Raw genomic sequence first — 16,715 nt, 5'->3', positions numbered from 1 at the left:
GAAAGCTTTCTAGTACAGACTTTTTGTCTCTGGCTGCAATGAGAGCTGTAAGATTACACCATTATGGCCTAGACCCAGTAATTTAATTTCAGAACATTTTTCAAAGTTATCTGCAGCTGGGCTGTGATTTACTTCTTCTTTTCCAGTATCCTCTGTTAACATAAATATATTTCAACAGTTCTTTCTCTGTCCAGCAGAACACACCGATGGTACATTTTTAACACAAGCAGCTTTACAAATACATTTCCAATGCAAGCATCTGTACAAATCAGTTTGAAATACAAATGACATATAATTCTTTACAAAATTCTAGCTAGCTGTGCTGTCATATGTTACACATCCACTGCCCTACTTCTCCTGACAATACCTCACGTCACAAGTTCCATCACATGGAGTCTCCCAGACCCTCTGCTGTTTATTCTGTTTTGGTTGCTTTATTGGATACTTTCTCTTCTGCTTCTCAGGCTCCAGACTCTCAGTCCCCTCCTCCTAAGAAATCAGACAGGTTTTACAAAGTAATACACAACTAAAACAAAATAAAATAAAATAAAGAAACAACAAAAAGACCAGTAACCCAGTAGAATCCAGAAGTGTTTTATTCACTCTCTTCACTCTCTGATGTCTCGGCTGGAATGCCTTCAAAGGAGAAAACATACAAAAAAAAAACACTCCATATACACAGCACAATCACTAAAGCAACTATAAGTAAATACAAAATAAATGTCAGTCTGACTTCCATCATATGTATTACCAACTGTTTTACACCTGGGGTAACTGTCTCTCTTCCTGTTTTTTATTTTGGTAACTGCTCTATCAATAATCAAGCCACTATAGCCCCTAGATTCAAACATTAGGCTTGTTCTCAGCATCTCCTCCTGAAGTTCTAAAGGGTCATTACATAACCTACTAATCCGCACCATTTCCCCATAGGGGAGGGCTTCAATAGTATGTGGGGGGTGACAACTGGAAGCTTTTAGATATTGGTTAATTCCATCAAATTTTCTATGTACTTTAGTATGTAACCCCATAGGCCATAGATATCCAATTTGGCATCCAGAAAGGACACTTTTTTGCCCCTCTGTATGCTATCAAAAGACAGATTGAATCTATTGGACTGTATATGCTCAATAAATTCATCCACATTCTCTTCTCCCCCATCACACAGAAAAAATAGATCATCAATAAACCGAGCATAGAATTTAACATGCTGTATATAAAATGGTGATCTATATCCAGTTCAAATAACCCCCATACTCAGGTTGGCATATGCAGGTGCAAATGCCGCCCCCCCATAGCCGTGCCTTGTTTCTGTTGATAAATTTCCCCATTAAATTAAAATATATTTTTTTCTAAGCAAAAAGTTAACAATTGCAAAATATACTCTGTGGCAGGATATTCAACCATAAAAAACCTAACATCTTCAATACCAGAAGTATGAGCAATATTTGTATATAAACTTTGCACATCCATAGTGACAAAGTACATGTTCCTATTAATTTCCATATTATTAATTTTCTTCAAAAATCAAATAATCTTTAATATATGCAGATAGCAACATCACCTTAGGTAGTAACAGCTGGTGTAACAAACATCCATCCAATATTACGAGCAAAGTATTTAGTCCCCGATACTATGGGGCGTCCAGGTGGGTTCAACAGATGTTTGTGTATTTTGGGCAAACAATAAAAACATGCAATGTCAGCACCATCCACACCAAATTTCTTTTTAGCATCATCAGAGGAAATATATCCCAGTCTTACACCCTTTCCAATCAGGTCCAATTACTCACTAATAGCTGACCTGTACACAGAAAAATGGTCCTTCAGATAAACATTGTCATTGTTTAGGTGTCTATAGCACATATTCCAAATATTGGGTTACATCCATAATGACAAGTTTGTTGCCCTTAGCAGAGGGCTTACAAATAAGATTCTTGTTATTGCTGAGAGCTGCCAGAGCAGACCATTCAGCTTTTGTTAAATTATATATGATGTTATTAACATTCCCCAGAAACTCATACATTTCCTGTTCCACTAAAAAATTTAACATCTTGTACAATTGTAACACCTTCTCATTGTTAAAAACAGGAACAAACTTGCTTTTTGCAGAAATCAAGCTAGTATCAAATACATAATAAGAATTAGGTGTTTCAGCTGATACACAAGAATAAAAACTATCCATATCTGAATAAGAATCAGTATCATCTGAATTGCAATCTAAAGAAGCCATCTAACCATTAAACAATACTTTAAGCTGCAGTTTCCTAATAAATCTAAAAATATCACACTGTAACTCATGAATACATGGCATAACAGTAGGGATGAATTTAAGTCCACACTCTGAAATGGCCTTTTCACAGTCATCAAGAACATAACCAGACAATTTAACAATATATGAATGACAGTTACTATTTACCGCTTTTCTGTTGTGGGAACTGCTGGGGTTGTTGTTGCCAATGTCCATTAAATTGTCCCTCTCTCTCTGGCGTTTCTTGCTCTGTGGTCCCCTATATCGAGTACTTGTGCTGTTCCAAAAGTTCTGTTGATGCTGAGCCCCATTCTGGGGTTCAGAAAGTGGCAAAAAGTCATTTTTATTCACAGCATGCATATCCTCTTCTCCAGAGGAAATAAAACTGGTGAAGCATGTGCAGAGGAAAATGAAGACTGTTCTCCATCATTATTCCCCTGCTTAAATGAAACTCGCCGTAAAACTTTTTTTGGTGAGTCCTGGACAGGAAGGGCGTACCATTATCGTAATCGTGGGTGTCACAAGTCAGTTTATGCAGTTTTCTATCCAAAGTTTCCTTCTCATAATTCTGTAATTTGACAGTAACATGTTTTAAGATTTTATCAAGAAATTCTGTGTTCGTTTTAGAAACCAGATCATTACATGTGGAGCTAATTTCTGTTTGCAGTTTTTGTTGTTTCACCCTATCGTGTTCAATCAATATAGCAACCCATTCTAAGATGCACTTGTGTGCTGCACACACCCACCATTTTATGAAAAGCAACATCTATTTCATCGTTCATATCAAAAGGGGTTGCAGGATCCTTATATGCCCTTAAACCAAGGGGCATGATATCAAGCTCCACATATTTATTCAAATTATGTAAGTTAAGAAACACAGAAGTTTCCTTAAAGAACACTTTCTCTAAGGAATCACACAGTACCTTAGTTTTAGGATTCAAAGATGCATCAAATCTTCTGCCCACATTAGAGAAGGGATTTGGAAGATGATGGTTGTGAACAGATTCCCACTTGTGCCACATACTAGATATCTCTTCAGGCCCACCACCGGATCCAATAACAGCCTCTGAAGTTTGAACACAGCCATTCACTTGCCTCAAATAACTATCCATAGGCCATTGCTGTGAATCCGGTTGGTTTCCACAAAAAAAAACTTGGAATATCCACATTGGGGTCACTGGCCATGCCAAAATAATACACAACTAAAACAAAATAAAATAAAATAAAGAAGCAACCAAAAGACCAGTAACCCAGTAGAATCCAGAAGTATTTTATTCACTCTCTTCACTATCTAGGGGCTATAGTAGCTCAATTATTGATAGAGCAGTTACCAAAATAAAAAAGAGGGAGAGAGACAGTTACCCCAGGTGTAAAAAAGTTGGTAATACATATGATGGAAGTCAGACTGACATTTATTTTGTATCTACTTATAGTTGCTTTAGTGATATTCTAATAAGTTGGTGAAATACTATTGGCAGTATATGCAATGTAATGGAGATACTCAGTTATGGTTAAATGAGAAATTTAAATTCTCATTTAGGGTGGGGAAAAGTTTAAAACTTTCTAGAGAAAGGTAAATTTATTATGCCTTATGTTAACGTATATAATTTAACAGTACCAAAATCTAGTAGCACCACCAAAGAATGCTCCAGTACACAAATTAGAAGAAAACAAAAAAGGAGCGTAACACCATAGACCTAAAACTAGAACTTTAATACAACAAAAACAATAACAGGATAAGCGCTTTCGGCATGTGCCTTCCTCAAATCCAGAAAACAATTCCTACACACAACTATTTAAGAACCAGCTAACCAATCTAGTTAAAAGGCAATTAAGCAATTAAGCAATTAAAAAATGAGGCAATGAAACATAGCAACACTTACTCCCCATTTGCATAGTGCACTTGTAACAAAAACATTTTAAAATAACTTAGATCCAAGCTTAGAACAAAACTGCATTTTGTTAAAGACAATCAGCATAGAATATTAAAACTTATAGTAAATAAATAAAATGCTGCTGTCATAACCATTACGCAGCTTGTAAATCTGTTAAAAACTCAGAGCTCATAATTTTAACATAGCAGGTTCACAACCATAATATTAGAGAAGCAACAGTCACAGCCTGATATACAACAAACAAATAACTATTGTCATCGCATAGAAGTCTGGTGAACACTCAGAATTCATATTATGAACAAAATAGATACAAAACTCACCCATTAATAGCAGAATACACTATAAATCCAAACTTAAAAGATGTCATGTTCACATCTCTAAAAGAAATGAAAGCATGCATAAACACCTATTCTAAAGAAAGTATATAGAAGGAATATTACAGAGCTGACATCTGTAACAAAAATGGATAGAAAGTAAAAAATAATAAATATATAATGAGCTTCCTTAATGGTAAAAAGTCAATCTTCATTCCTTCAGGAAAGGTTTAAGTGGAACAACACCATTAAGCCCTGGGAAACAATCAGCCCTTAACTCATTACAGCCGAGTGACATCTCCAGGCATTTCTGCAGTTACACCCTACTGCTCCTCTAGGCGTCAAATATTGCCTGTTCATATTTACATTAATAATTCCAAAACCATGTTACATACAAGGTATCGGAAAATTTTATCTTGAAGCATACATGATAGCAAACACAATTGTATTGATATATGACTTCTGTCAATGGGTATTTTTTAAAATGTAAGGTGATAACTTCAATTTTTAAATGTTGACGCCACACCCACTAGGAGTTAAAGGTACACACTCAAAAGAGCTCTACTGGAGGGAATGAGTTAAGTCCATTATCCATTTAGATTCTTCCATTTCCATTTGATTTGTTACATCCCCTTCTCTTATATTTGGACGAACCAGTGCAAGGACCATATATCTAAATGTATGGGTGGCATTATTTTGAATGTGTTGTATACTCAAAGATTGACCTGGAGCCTTGCCTACGCTGGTTTTGTGCTATTTTTATTCTGTTCTTTGGGAGCGAAGGTACCTGGAAATCAGTGGTGGTTATGTTAGTAGTTAGTCATTTTAAAACATGTTTTTGTTACAAGTGCACTATGCAAATGGGGAGTAAGTGTTGCTATGTTTCATTGATCCAAAAGCCCTATGGTCCCTCTGGCCAAACTCCACATGAGAATGTTTCAGGTTTTTCATCCTCTTTCCTCCCCAGGAACTCTCAAGGTATTTACAGCCAATACCATAGTAATGTGGTATGTAAACAAACAGTGGGGTACAAGATCTTATCTTCTTTGCTGGTTGGCTGTCCTGGTGTGGGATGTTGCTGTGCAGTATCAAGTGACTCTTCAGGCAGTTTACATTCCGTCAGGTCAAAACATTGTGCAGACACTCTGAGCAGGTCCTTAACTCAATCCCATGAATGAATGCTTCACAGGGATGTGTTTCTGGACATTGTCCACCAGTGGGGTACTCCTCAACTAGATCTGTTTGCCTCCCCTCTGAACAGACAACTTCCTCTTATTTGTGCCAGAGTCCCAGGTCCTCTGGTTTGGAAGGTGAACGCCCTTGCTTTTTCCTGAAAGGGGTGTTTTCTTTTAATCCGTTCCCTCCCCTTTGCCTCATTGCAAAAGTCCTGTTCAAAATTCAACAGGATTCTCCCAAAATCTTGTCGGTGGCTCCCTTTTGGCTGAAATAGCATTGGTTCCCTCTTTGTCTGCACTTAGCCAAGGGCAGTCATCACAAGATATCTCACAGGGTGGACCTATTCACACAAGACAAGGGATCTCTCATCCATCCCCACCTGCCCACACTTCACTTGACACTTTGGGTGATAGGATTTTCTACATAGACACCTTTTTTCTGAGGACATGCTTAGGGTCCTGCAGGAGGCCAGGAAACCCGCTACTATAAAATCCTACTTATCCAAATTGAAGAAGTTGTGCATTTCGTGTCTTTCTTGTAACCTGGATCCACTTTCTGTTGATGTTCCTTTGGTTCTCTCCTATTTCTGTGAATTGCTCAATGCTGGGTTGGCCTATTCTTCTGTTAAGGCCCACTTATCAGCTATCTCTTCTTGTCTGTCTTTTTCCTCTCCTTTGGTTATTTCCTCACCACTGTGGACACATGGTGGTCAAAATTCAGATTGTTATCTATCTAAGTACCCAGCTCTCTCACCTGTGGGTTCACTCTTAATGGGGGGGTATCAATGTTGCAATTTACGGGGTATTTCATTTTCTAAAAGGTATTATTATACTTGTTTGCATTCAGTTTGAGGCCATGGCTCTGACACCAACCAATAGTCTGCCTCAGACATTTTTGTAGGATATCAACATTGCTTTGGGAGTCAGTGATTGCCCCCAGATGCAGTCATCAGCAATCCTGATGAGCCAAAGACCATCTACATTTGCCTTGACATCTGAAACAGGAAGGGATCCATCACTGAGTCCTGTGACACCCAACTGGTGACTGGTCTCTTGCTGGAGGTAGATATCCCTACTGTAACAATATGTGTCCTATCCATGAGACATTTAGATATCCATGTGGTGACACAGAGGTTTCTGCCCACCTTTGTGAGTATATCTATAATACCTAAGTGGGGGTATTGTGTCAAATACCTTGGCCTGTACAAGGTAGGTGGTGTGCACTGTCTTACTCTCATTCTTGGCTTTGGTGAACTTCTCAAAGAATTCCACCACATTGAGCAAGCAGGATCTGCTCTTGATGAAGCTGAACTGAGTTGGGTCAAGAGTCTGGAGATTTTCTATGTCATTATTAACCAGTTCCTTTCCATAGCTTTACATATGAGGCTAGTCAGACTTGCTGCCCCCCCCCCCTCCATGCAGAGGGATGACTGTTGCTTTCCTCCACTCTACTGGGACAAAGCCTGTCTGGAAACTGTGGTTAATCAGAGATCTGAGTGGGTCTGCTAGGTCAGGTTTCAAGCTATTTAATAGGTACCTTGGGATTCTTTTAGGTCCCGTTGATGCTGTGCTCCCAGCTTTAGAGAGTGCAGTACTGAGCTGTTCTTTTGTAATAATAGGCAAAGGAATGCTGCAGGGTATTTCATGGGGAGTGACTGGAGGTGAAGAGGCTGTGAAATTTGAGCTGAATTTATCAGCCACCAGGTTTGCTATTTCTTCAGCCTGAATAAGGTAGTGCCATCTACAGCCAACTTAGCACATTGTTGAGTGTTTCCCCTTAAGATTTCAGACATAACTAAAAATGTTTTGTTGTAATCTTTTGCTTAGTAGGTGATTTTAGTCCCATATTTAGTTTTTGACGAATTGACTAGTTCTCTGATTTGTCTGTTGAGACTAAGGAGGGATTTTTTTCTCTGTTTTACATCCTTCCACTTACTTTTAGACAGGAATTACTTCCTTCTGTTATATAGTCTATTTATGCTAGGGCTCCACCAGGGTGACTTGTTTTTCCAGCTAGACCGAGTTTGGTTCTGTCAGGTACTATCATTTCTATGCTGTTGCTTAAGAGGTTAAGTAGGGTGGTACATTGTTGCAGCGTATAGCATTGTCACCTCACAGCAAGAGGTTCCCTGGTTTGATTCTCGGCTGGGGTGCCTTCTGTGTGGAGTCTGCATGTCTTCCCTGTGTTTGTGTGGGTTTCCTCTGGGTGCTCTGGTTTCCTCCCACATTCCAAAGACATGCAGTAGATGGACTGGACACTCTAAATTGGCCATAGGTGTGAGTGAGTGTGTGGTGTGGATAAACTACCATGGCAGGGCTAGCTACCCAGTGGTGTAAACTTGGCTCTAGATGATTGTTACTATTGAAGTAACATCGCAACCCCATGTGCAAAAATGGGAAAAGAGGGTTGTGGCTGGATGGTTTAAGTGGTTATACCAGGCATTTTTGTATACTTCCCCATAAACCTTCATGTTTTGGGAATTGGGTGAGCTTTAAAATTATCTATGCAATCACGTAATAGAAGGTAATTTGCCTTGGAAAAAATCTTTAGGATTTGATGGGGGTTCTACCATTACAATTATTTTGAAGGAGCCTAGTTTATGATCCCATCCTACCAATGAGGACATTACTCTGGGGAAGGGGTGCAGCACTCCCCCACATTTGTGAGTATTATTTGAGTCCTTAATGGGAGTGCAGAGTAGCTGTTCCAGAGCATTTGCACTGACAAAGTCCATGAATCTCTGAGCCTGCATGTTAGTGGTTGTGTTATGTTTCCCAGTTTATGGAGCGGTAGTTAAAAATTGCCCATGAGTAGGGTGTTGGGCTTAATGGTAAATGAGTCTAGTAACTTCAGGTATGTGGAGTGGTTTTCATGATTCATGGTGACCTGTAGTTAGTGATTATATGTTGGGGGATTTTTCCCATTGTCAGCTGGACATAGAGTAGTTCAAGTGAGTCAGCCTGTTTGCACAATCTAGAGGTGTGCTTGTTTTTATGTAAATGGAAATACCTCTTCTTTTTTTTTTCCTTTTCAAAGGGTGGTATGAATGTGTGATAGGTATTGTACCCTTGCACTGCTAGGATGCTTCCTACAGCCTTGAACCACGTCTCTGTAACTGCACAGATGTCAGCATTCTCCAGGGCAAGGAGAGTTTCCATGGATTGCATTTTCTTGTTAAGACTTCTAGCAATGAGCAGTAGTACCTTTAAACTTGGCATTAGAAAAATGTGTTACTTTGGTAGTTCTGCTGGTTTGGCAATGCCTAAAAAGGCACTGTGGGGGTGGCTAATGCCTTGGCCAGTATTCAAAAGCCTAGCAGCAACATATGCAGATCATTTCTGGCAAAGCAGTGTAATCTGTCAGTCATGTCATCCCAGGCTGACAAATACAGGATCTCCTTGGAATGTAGCTAAGCCAGTTATTGAAATCAATCATTTTCTGTTTGTATTGTGGTAATATTCTTGGTGAGGGTAGAATGTTGCTCAATGCGAGGCTCTTACCTGCCTATTTCACATATTCAGAGAGGTCCATCATGTCTCTCTTCATATAGTCCAGGGAAGTATGTTTCAGGTAATTCACATCCACATGAACTATGACTGAGTCATACTAGTACTTGTGGTTGACTGATCTAAGTGCCTGCATGATCGGGCAAATCCTGGCCCCTGTTAGGTAACTGACCATAATCCTTTCTTTATCCAGCCTGGTGAAGGGGGCATCCATTTGTCTCACAGTGGAGTCTCCTATGACCAAAATGCTTGAATGTGTGGTGTTTCACCTTAGGGGCTTGCTTGTGGAGACACTGTGATGTATATTTTTATGTATAGTGGTTGATGTTAACTTTGTTTGCATGTGGTTTCTGAGAGCAGCATGCAGGAGGCCTCTAAGGTTTTGGTGAGTTACTTGTGAGTACCTCCACATATGAGGCTTTGTGTGTCAAGATCTTATTTAGTGAGGGAAATGGTGTGCGTGTACTGATAACCTGTTTGTCATTTGATTTATCAATATGTGAGAGTTATGTCTCAATTTTCATAGTGTAACTACATTTTTAACAATACTGCTTGCTTGTTTGTTTGTTTCAGGATTAAGTGGTTGTCAGTATACATGACACAACTGTTGGATTGCCTCAGGATGCCCATGTCCACGAGGCTGGCCACAGAGACAGCAGGAAAGTGTCTATCCATGCTTTCAGTTTTTTTACTATGGGTTTAACCAGAGAGGAGAGTGGGGAGATTTAACTGGACTGGGATGATAGCACATGGTTGAAGAATGGGTGCTATACTCAGTGTGATCCAACAAGGCGGTGCTGCTCTGCATGCAGCTCAGATGCTCCTACATCTGGGGAAGGTTGCAGAGATAGTTATTCTAAGGGAAATTTTAACTTGAAAGTGCCCCCAGAACAGCTAACCACCACTGTGCAAGAGCAGCCTAGAGCAAACACTGGGCTTATACAGAATCAGAAAAACAAGTTTTACAACAGCAAGGCTTAAAGACCAATCAGGAAAACCCACAATAAGCTTTCAGCCAGCAGCACTCAACTCAGACAGATTTGCTACAGCACATTTCTGCCACAAGACTGCAGTCAGAAAATGTCTTAATGTAAAATGCTGGGTTTAGAGTTTAAGTTCAGGGAACCCACACAATCTAGATACTAATGTTCTGTAAAACTAGCAGACACAATGTAATTAAGTACTGCAGTAGCAGTCGAAACAGTTCAGCTTGGAAACTCTAATAAAGGGTCCTTATGAAATACAGTAAAAATAATCATCAGATGCAAAATTATACTTATTTTTGTTATTTTAGCAGAGGATAGGTTTAAATGCAACAGATTCTCTGTAATTCTCAGGTGAAGTAGCCAAACCAAGAATAGCTCTGAGGAAGTCTTTGTATTTTGTTACATCACTGTTTCTATAATATATATGTTGTTACTATACTGTCAAACCCATTAAATACAATTGTTTGTTGTTTATATATATAACAGTACTGAAACACGCACAAAAAAGTGCAATGATGATGTTAATGTGAATGACAGTAGTGTCAGAACACTATGGTATAACATATTTTTCATCAAAAAAGATTTGATATAAACTCAGTAAACTATTTAATACCTCATGTTAATCATCATTACATCTTAAGTTGTCATTCATGTGACAATCTATGTCACATAACTCAAACCTGGAACTTGTAAACATAACGTATGTCATCTTTTTTTCTCAATTGTTTTTATTGAAAGTTTTAACAACAAATCATTAATATATGATGATAGAAATATTATAAAATAAATTTACATATCTAGAAGAACAACTATCTCTGACTGCTGTGATTAAAGTAAGAAAATACATTTTAATTATTTTTTTTGTGTATCCAAATATATAAAAGCTATTTATAATTTCCCTTATTCTTTGGTACCAGAAGCCACTGTTGTGCTGAATGGAGTACTATGAATGTGCTCCAAAAACTAAAAAAAGACAAAGACAAACTTCTTAAGCACTTTTCTAACATGGGAAGCGCTCTTCAGTTATAATCTCATGCTGGGGATTGACAGCAGACAGTGCAAGCTGGCAAAGTACCATGAGAGAAAGCAAAGCAGCTTTAAAAACTGTTGAATAATTTGCTCTGTGATCTCTTTAAGTGATGGGCAGTCACTTAATTAAGTCACATGACTATGTGTGTGGAATACGTTTTACACTAGTCTGATGAAGTCCTGTTGGAGGATGAAAGCACTTAACTAGTGGAGTTAATAAAGACTATATTCTTCATGTGGACATAGTTCCTCTGTAACATAAAGCACCTGCGTTGCTTCTGTTTTAGTTATTCATTTCTGCATTCTTGGCTCATTTTTTTTGGGTTTTTCAAAGGAATATTTAATTTCTGCCTGATGTTTGTTTGACAGTGCCTAAGTATTTTATCAGATTTCAAAGGCATTGAGAGTCAGAAAAACACATCATACTAAAAGACTATCAAAGACTGTTTTTTTTTTTCTCTAACTGGTAGTACATGGAGCAGATAAAGTCTACACACTGCAAAAATTATTATCAGGTTTCACTGCTCATAACCAACTTATGTATTATTGACATAGGTGCCAAGATTCACCTCTTGAGCATTAGTTTCAAACACATAATAATTTGTTTATAATCACAGACTTTATCTTAATCCTCTGTGTCATTCATCAGAGAACGTCTTCTCCTATCTGAAATCTCAATAATTTAGACAGTGACTATATTGTAAGAAATGGCCCACCTTTACAGTATCATTAAACAGTAAAATAATGCTTATATGTATATACTCTCATTTCTTTTTAACTTCATACAATTTTCTTCTCCTACTTCAAAATTAACATACTTTTAAAAGCTATAGTAACATTTTTGTGCAACATTCTTCTGACTTACAACTGTTATTCAGTTATTCAGTACTATCCACACCTTCATGAAAACAGTCCCACTGAGAATGATACTCAAAGACCTGGACATGAATTCCGGTGCCAATATGAAAAGAAATGGGGCTAGAAGACAGCTTTGTCTGACCACCCCTACTTACCCTGAAAGAACTAAGAATGAATGATTCCACCCTGATAACAGCTGAGGGTCCTTCATACATTGACTGCAGGGCTCCTATAAGGGAGTCAGGCATCTTATGGTCCCAAAGCTTCTGAGTTTCCTTTTAGCAAATCAGATATTTTCTTGGCATCATCTCAGAGAACAGACAATTTATATTTAGCATGAATGAAGGTCTCCTGCTGTTGTACTACCCATAATACATTTCCTGAGGTAGAACATCCCTTAATAAAGCCAGCCTGATCATCATAAATAAGAAGGAAATAAAGTTATAACCTAGAAGTCCATACCTGTAATAAAAATATTACAATCAGTATATTCAATCATGATATTGGGTGATAACTATTCAAATGGGTAGGATCACTGTCTGACTTCAGAACAAGGACAGTCAAGGCTTGCTTCCATGAGATTGGACAGATCTCTTGCTGCACCACCTGATGGCAAGCCTTTCGAAGGACGAAAATAGCCATTGGTGGAAGTTGTTTATACAGCTCCACCAGGAAACCATTTAGGCCCAAGACACTGAATGAAAATCAGTTCGTCCATAGCTACTGATGAAGCTAAAAGCAGTCTAGATTGTTCATCCAAGAGATTTGTCAAACAGCTATCTAATGTCTTGAAATACCTTACTGGAGAACCAGAAGGGCTTGCAGAGTACAGGCCTCACAGATCCAGAAACTGTGATTGTAAGGGCTCAGAGAGTTTGTACTAATCCTAAATGTTGTGTTTCTACATAAGGTTAAGCCATCAGGCTTGATCAGCTAGATATGTCTTTCAGACAAGTTTTTTATAAACTCAATGGGCTAATTCATAGTACTGAAGACGAAGTTTATACATAATTTCCATTTGTGTCTTGACTACACTTTGTGTCTACTCATTAACTCATTAAACTTCTGTATCTCGACCAAGCTACTTCTTATTTTAAGTGCACTGCTAGCGTGACAATGCACCACTCTATCATGTGCTTTTAAGCAAAGTTTAATGATTCCTGTAGCACTACATTAAAAATATTGTTGCCTATCAAAATAAAGAGAAGCCCTCTGAATTTGTTGGGTAAGGATTGGTGATAATCAGTCCAACTGTATTTGTGATCTTAAATGGTCTGATACTACATTTTGTTATAGCTTTTCCTTAATACTTTAAAATTACCCTTACAAGTACCCCATATTACCCTTATTATCTAAAAGGTATCCAGAATTTGAGTATTGTAAGCTCCTTTACATTTGTACATAAAAGCACAGATGTCCCTTGCCATTTCCTGAACGTTCTCTAAATGAAAGGGAATACGTTTCCAGATTGTCCCAGTGTCAGTCGCTTTAATTTCCAAGTGAGAGTGCAACCACAAATGAACAAGAGGGAATATCCCAATAAAGATGACATAAAAAACAATTCCAACAAATAGTGTATTCCACAGCACAGTGCAAAAGGAATGAGAACTGGAGAATATCCTGTCAGCCCCTAGATATTTCTTGAGCTTGATATTACTGGCAATACTAAAAGAAAAAAATAATTATTCAAGACAAGGGGAAACATCGGACCTATCTCTCCACTGTAACATGCCATACACATGAAGACAGAGCAAGCAGAAAGCCCCACTGACTAAATCATTAATAACACAGTAGGAAATTAAGACACAGACCGCCATCTAAAATATCCTGAGAAGGGTACTATTCCCAACCTCTGATAACAATCTAAAAGACAATGATCTAAAATAAAAGCCATGCACAATCCAAAATATTAGTATGACATTAAATAAAAAACAGCAACTCAGTGTGAACAAGGCCATATAGCCTCAGGAAAGAGGAAGGACAAGTGAGTGATGAAAGCCATCTAGAAGAACAGCACAATACCAGCAAAGATCCACAAAAGTGTCTCTTTCAACCCCTGTCCTTCAGATATCAGCAAAAACAGTCACTCCCAGGAAAACAGCAATGAAGAAGTTTACATTATCATTCCATCAGGCACTACACATGAAACTAAATGTTCACCATACTGACAAGGTCACGATGGCCAGTTTGCCAAAGAAGGCACAGAAACTAAATCATTAAGATGCTCTGTCCTATCAACTTCAGATCCACCAGTGAAACAATGTTCAAATGTGGTTGTCTATTGCTTTCCTTTTGAGTTTTCCATATAAGACCACATTGATTTAGACAGTTGGTCACCTGGTCCAGGTACTCAATCACTTTCACATCATTAACAAGCAAGACTTTCAGATATACAGGGTACAAAGAAGCAACTCATATCTTTTTAGGTATCAGTAACTGGTATGTTGGTCACAAGACTCTCTGCTGCTATAAACTAGAGTTGGAGAAACCACTGTTGGTTTTTATTTCCTACTTCAAATTTGGTATCAATGGAGAAGAAGAGGCAGCATGAAAGACTAGTTCTTCTGCTTCATAAGACAGAAGTTTTATTATTACTGCAGGTGATTTGAAACTAGCAGAGAAAGGGGCATTACATCTGGATATGTTCAGTATTCAACTTCTTGGTTAAGGAAAACATTCAAACCCTGCTAACCAAGGGTGTAGAAAAGTAACCAGGTCCCACTGTTCACATCCTTCCTACAGGTCAAAAATGCAAAGACTGCTATGCCTTCCTCTGTTTTGCTGATCATCAACAATGATGCAGCAGTTGTGAAAAATTAAGCTGAAAATGTCTCTGGATCTCTAACTTTTTAAAGTAGCGATCCAAGTTCGAAATGGAATATCCCAAATTATCAGTCTTTACAGTGACATCTGTACAGATTTGCTTGAATTCACTATTGCAGTTTCTGCTAAAATACCTCCAATGATAGATGTAGCCGGTTAATTAAAGAAACAAGGTCCATAAATTCTGAGGTAGAACACTGAGAAGTACTCATATCATTCTACATCTCACTGGATGATTTAGGTAGGACCTTAGACACCATAATCTGTCCCAGTTCCAGCCTGCAGCTAACTTAAAATCCCTTAAGACTTGCTCTAGCTGTTGTTTTATTCCCTCCTGATATCTAAATATAACAGTACATAAAACAGCAGAATGAAACACATGGAAAATACTGTTTTAATTCCAAAACCTGGAGGATTACCATTCTGTGTAGGCAGTGTAGCACTGGCTAACCTTATAAACACACAAATCATAAACCGTAGTACTGCATTTACTGTCATAATCTCTGATATGTAAGATTCAATTAACTGCAGATTTCTGTCTTTATTGTACTATGGTGTTTTCTGCACTTGGTAGCATACTAATTTTATACTGAGGAGTTCAAACTTTTATGTAGTACATTTTTTAACAATTTGAAATTCTGTTTCACACTCACAGAATCAGTAATCTTTAATAACTTTAAGGATGTCTTTATAAAAATATTCCAAAAATAGTTACAGCAATTTGACAAGGAAATATACTAGGAAAAAAGAAATATGTGCATTCTGCTCTAATATGAGAAATGGTTTTATCAGTTGGAGTGTGAATACAAACAACTTAGAATACTGTTTAGATTGCACTATCATTTACAAATAATCTATGACCTATGTGTGTCGAATGCTGGATTTACCTATAGTTGGAGTAGTCTGATAAGTGATGAAATCTCAGTGATTAAACAAAGCTAGGTATTGGTAAACAGCACAAGCCATATAAAGAGCAAGGGCCGGATTCACGAAGGCTTGCATGGAGTCTAAGAGTAGAGTAAGACTCCATGCAGACAACATGTCCGCCCAGCGATCCAGGAACAGCCGGTAGGGGCGTGCAACAGAGCTCCTAAAACAGCTCTTACACAGACAGGGCTAGGATTTGCAAATTACCTCAATTGCAAGCAAAAGCTATGCAAATGAGGTAAATTTGCGATCCAGGAAACCCGAACCTGTCCGAGTAAGAGTAGTGTTATTTGCAGAAATGTACTCCGTTGACAACTGAGTACCATTCTGCAAATAGCAAAACGGAGCCGTGACAGCTCCAAAAAAAGGATGCACCCAGTTGAGGAAGCATGCCAATGGCCAAAAATATGGCCATTGGCAATGTTCATCGATGCAAAATAAAAATAAAATTATTTCTTTTATCCCGATCTCCAAAGTTTAAGCGTAGCGCAGCACCACGCAAAGGCTCTGCACTCTAAAAACCAGAAAACCAATAATTAAAATCCACAAATGTGGATTTTATTGTAATTATTAATTTACAATACAAGGGAATGGCAGGCCAAAGACAACATGGCTACCGAGTAGAGGTTGCTAAGGGGGGAAGCTCGGTCTAAGAGATGTAACCAAGCACTAGTAGGCAATCCTATGCAAATGAGGGTAAGGATAGAGAATCCCAAGTTTACATAGCAAATGAGCACAGTCAGTGGAGTGTAGGAGTAGGATAAGGGGAGTATTAGAGTAGAAGACAGGTGACATCACAAGGGGGGTATGTATGAAAGAAGTGAAGCTCATTGGAGCAGAGTGGCATGTGTTTGCTGTCAGTTATTCATCACTGGAAGAGGTGTGTCAACAGGTACCCTAGCTAAAGGCAAGAAATTGCAGGTGTATGCCGTGGATAACACTAAAGTTTCTTGT

General features: G+C 38.3%; 1 protein-coding gene across 1 annotated transcript in view; it reads right to left on the bottom strand.

Moving 5' to 3' along the window:
- Positions 1-16,715, bottom strand: part of PTH2R (parathyroid hormone 2 receptor) — a 1,294,618-nt gene that overhangs the window by 37,924 nt on the left and 1,239,979 nt on the right. The window lies entirely within an intron of this gene.

The sequence above is a fragment of the Protopterus annectens genome, chromosome 6.part1 (assembly GCF_019279795.1).
Source record: "Protopterus annectens isolate FY-2018-M chromosome 6.part1, PAN1.0, whole genome shotgun sequence".
Taxonomy (NCBI): domain Eukaryota; kingdom Metazoa; phylum Chordata; order Ceratodontiformes; family Protopteridae; genus Protopterus; species Protopterus annectens.
The sequence above is the reverse complement of the archived record's forward strand: the minus strand, read 5'-3'. Positions and strand labels throughout refer to the sequence as shown.